Below are 4247 nucleotides of genomic sequence, written 5' to 3'. Positions count from 1 at the left end.
AACAGGGACTCAAATAACCACTGGTTACTTTATTTCTATTTTTAGTTGGTTAGTTTCCAGAATGGATTTCCTTCTTTTAGTTTTCATTGCTTGAAAATGTTTAATTCACTTTAGTTTCTATTAGCTGCAGTGTTAGCTTTGGTTTTTTAATTGTTATTGTGTGGATGGCATGTCAGAGACAGGATTTAGGAAAAATCAGTCAGAAAACACATCCACCAAACCAACATCAGTCAAGTTCACAAACTAGTTTCGGTTAGTTTTATTGTTTTTTTCTAACTCTATTTTTTTTTATCTTTAAACCTAAAATTATTTTTCACACCTAATTCGAGTTTTTAATTTACTTTTACTTAACTATAATAAACAATATATGCAGAACAGCATCTCTGAACACAGGTCAAAGCTTAAAGAGCATGGGCTACAGCAGCAGAAGACCACAATAGCTGCCACTCCTGTTAGCTTAAACTGAGGCTATATTTCACACAGGATCGTCAATATTGTGTTATATTATATATGATATTTAGATGATAAGATCAGAATTTTGGGATTTTTGGGATGCAGTGGAATGGGAGAGTGTAAATAAATCCAGTAACTGTCAATATTGACCAAAATCTCTGACGAAAGTTTCCAGAACCTTGTTGAATCTGTAAAAATTAAAGGCAACTCTCAAGGCAAAAGGGGGTCCAACCCATAAATAGCAGTTTGAAGTAGTCAGTGATATACGGGATTATTAGGTATTCTCAAAGGATTTACTAGAAATCAAAAGCGGTTATGCATCTCAGTGTGTATGTTATGCATAATACAATAGGCATCACATTTTTAAAAACACAACAGTCTAAACAAAGTAAACATTGTTCAAGAAATTAGTGAAAGTTTGTTGCAGTGGGGTGTTTATTGTTATACTGGTATATGGTGAAGTTACATAGTGTAGATATTAGAATAGAATACAACAACATACAGTGGGAAAGTGTGACATTTATACAGCTTATGAAAAGAATAGGAAGGGATAGCATGTAAATGCTTTAGTAATGCTTAGTTGGGTTTGACGTATGTGCTAAGATCTGATAGGGTTTGCAATAACAACGGTAGATTCAGTTGAAGGCTCTGGTTGACAGTTAACCATAACAAAGGACTGATCAGCCCAAGAGGTCAAAACACTATGATGTAGAGAGTGTCTCCTTACTTAGCTGGTTAGCTCATGTAAATGGACTGATTCTTATATAGTGCTTTTCTACTCTCCCGGAGTACTCAAAGCACTCTATACAACATGCCACATTCACCCAATCACTTTATCTATACTCAGTGTTACCTAAGTACATTCACACGCCGATGAACGCATCGGAGAGCAACTTGGGGTTAGTATCTTGATACTTGAAATGCAGACTGGAGGAGCCAAGGATCGAACCACCAACCTTCCTGTTCTACCTCCTGAGCTACAGCCACCCCCTATGTCATAATGTGGGTTTGAACCCGAGACAAATAGCAACACTATAACAAAAAAGAATGTGTCTTAGTAATCAAATAGAGAGGAGAATATAGCACTGAGTTATAAAGAGCAGTGTACTCTGTGAAACTGTAGTCACAAGATATTCAGCACAGTTATCGACACAAGATAAACATTTCAGTGGTATTATTTTACTTACAGCTTGCCACTGCTGACTCGTCAACATTTCTTTTCTTTTTTAAGAAATCTATACAAGTTTCAGTTGGCCTTTGGAGCCTGAAAATATGGACTTGCAGAGCACTCCTATATAGAGTGTTAGAAAAACTTTTTCCAATGTATCTAATGTAATCATCAGGCACTACAATTATTTTTAGATTTTTCTCATAAGAATAATACGATTTTAAGATAAGAAGAAAATCAACTGACTTATTTTTTCCACTTGTTAGTCGTCTGTGGTGGAAAACATGATTTGTTGCCCTCAGCCACACATATGGTCTTCTAAACCTATTTCTGCAATAGCACGAGAGGATTTTAACATGATGCGTGTTTGACAGCCAGACATCATATTAAAATCCTCTCACACTAATGCAGAGTGCATGTGGTGTGTTGGTCATGTAATGATAAACATAAATGATGTCACATAGGATAAGCACCACTAGCGGAGTAGCTCCCATGCTCTCGTGACGCATTAATCATTGTCGACACCGCCACATGTTGCAATAATCTGCTGCTGACAATTCAAGCTGGAAGTGAGTAACATTTTATTTAAATTTAGTGAAATCTGAATTATGTAGGAGTAAACTAAATTAAAAGAAGGGGAAAAAAACAGCTAAGAGGAAGCAGAGCGGAGGCTTTGCAAATGTAAAAGATGAAACGAGCTTTCAGCAAGGCTGAGCATCTCTGAGCTCACCGGAATAAGCCAAGACATCTCTCTTCTGTGTTTGTCTAGCTCGAGGGTGCGACTCACAAAGGTCACACGTGTCATTAAAATTAAGGCATCGATAGATGGGATATTTTCACAAAGGTGACAAGATCCCATCCCGGCATAATTAGCCTCATTTTTATAGCAAGCAGGTCACTTAAAAGTCAATTTCGGTGATCACGCCAATGAATCTTTACACCATGTGTTATAAACCTGTTATGCTGTGGATTCAAATCCCAGTGCACCACATGGCTAACCACCGTAATACCTCACTTTAGGAAGAGGTCCAACTTTTCCTGTTATCTTTGGGTGTCCTCTGTGGGTTGTGTGGATGCATCACTCCAATAAGCCTTAAGGATATTGGGAGCAATCCAGGAAATCTATCTGACATAACAAAGGAGTTTTGAAGAGCAAACGCAAACGGCCTTGACAGCGCTGGAGATGTAACTCTTTCAATTGCATTTTTTTCATTAGCGACTGAGTCATTCTGTATGTACACATGGTAGCTGCTTTAAGGCTTTAGAAAAATTACATGTGGATGTTTGATGATCTCTGACAGTGGCTTAAAGGAAACGATGATTATTCAGAATCAACATGGAGGGACTCTGCTGATGATGAAAAAAGTTTGCTGTCCTAACACATCATGTCATTGTTACAGTTTGTTTTAGTTTAAAGAGTACAAAAAAGCACAAAGATATACTGCAGTAATAAGCTCCCATGGTGCCAGTAGGTGGTTTTTGACATTTGAACCATTTGTTTTGTGGGCGATGATAATACGCCCTGCCACCAAGCAAAAATGGTTCAGGAATGGTCTGAAGTGTTGATTTGCCCTCCAAATTCTCCAGACCTCAATCCAGTTGAGAATCTGTGGGATGTGCTGGACAAACATGTCGAATCCAAGTCCAAGTCCTTGCACCTTACAACTTACAGGACTTAAAGGTTTAATTGCTAACTTTTTGGTATCAGATACCACAGCACACCTTCAGGGGTCTAGTAGAGTTTGTGTATTTGTCACGGCCAACCATGAGGATGTGAGGAAGGAGGACTCTTTAATGAAGGCAGTGCATTTATTTACAGTGAAGTAAATAACAAGAACACAATAAATTCCCGTTAGCTCCCTAGACTCCCGTGTCGTGTCTTCGCTCAAACGTCCGTGCTCGTGCTCTCCGCTCCTGTGTTTCCGCACTCCCCGTGCGTGCTGTCCTTTTCTGCTCCACGCTCCTCCTGCAGGGAAACAACAGAGGCAGCCGTCAAACATTGACTTCCGCGGGCCGGCACGATACTATACTTGGACACACACTAACTTGGAGTGCAACTCAACGATCCCGCCTCGAGGAGCTCTTAGCTACACTCCTATGTGGCTCCCCCGACGAGCCAGATCAGCTGCAGGTGTGTGAGGTCCTCAGGCGTGGCCAGCCACCTGGCAGGACACACAAGACAAGACTCCTGTAGACCAGTGCTCAGCACACAAACCAGGAAGACGAGGAACAGCAGCACCAAAAATACACATGTCCAGAACTGCCCAGGGCGACCCAGGACCCTAACAGTCTTGTTAGATCAGGGCTGCGCAGCAACCGACGACCAACACAATATAACACATGGTCACAGTGTTATGCCTGGTTGCTTTTACAATCTTGAATGCTCACACTGAAGTTGGCCAAACTCAAATAATAACGATGCAAGGCTCCTTGTTATGTCACTTCAGACTGCTCTAAATGCTGGCTCTGGCTGTAACTATAGAAGCCACACCCACCGGCTGTTCAGACCTTCTGCTTATGAGGAGAAAAGTCAAGAAAGTTTGCTTTAACAACTGAAAACAACTTGTTTCCGATATTGGATGTACTGTCTAGTTTAACATAAAGAAGGACTATTTTGAACTGTGAA

At 40.2% G+C, this 4247-nt stretch overlaps 1 long non-coding RNA gene across 1 annotated transcript; it reads right to left on the bottom strand.

Moving 5' to 3' along the window:
• Window positions 1-3411: 3411 nt before the first annotated feature.
• Window positions 3412-3780, bottom strand: LOC147335876 (uncharacterized). Its single transcript, XR_015128667.1, has 2 exons — window positions 3668-3780; window positions 3412-3587 (listed from the first exon to the last, which is right to left on the bottom strand). It is a non-coding gene; the product is annotated as an uncharacterized LOC147335876 (long non-coding RNA).
• Between the last annotated feature and the right edge of the window lie 467 nt (window positions 3781-4247).

This window comes from Aulonocara sp. 'chitande type north' Nkhata Bay, linkage group LG3 (assembly GCF_057382095.1).
Source record: "Aulonocara sp. 'chitande type north' Nkhata Bay isolate Kocher_YH1m ecotype deep benthic linkage group LG3, A_spYH_male_GT1.1, whole genome shotgun sequence".
In the NCBI taxonomy this organism is placed as follows: Eukaryota; Metazoa; Chordata; class Actinopteri; order Cichliformes; family Cichlidae; genus Aulonocara; species Aulonocara sp. 'chitande type north' Nkhata Bay.
The sequence above is the reverse complement of the archived record's forward strand: the minus strand, read 5'-3'. Positions and strand labels throughout refer to the sequence as shown.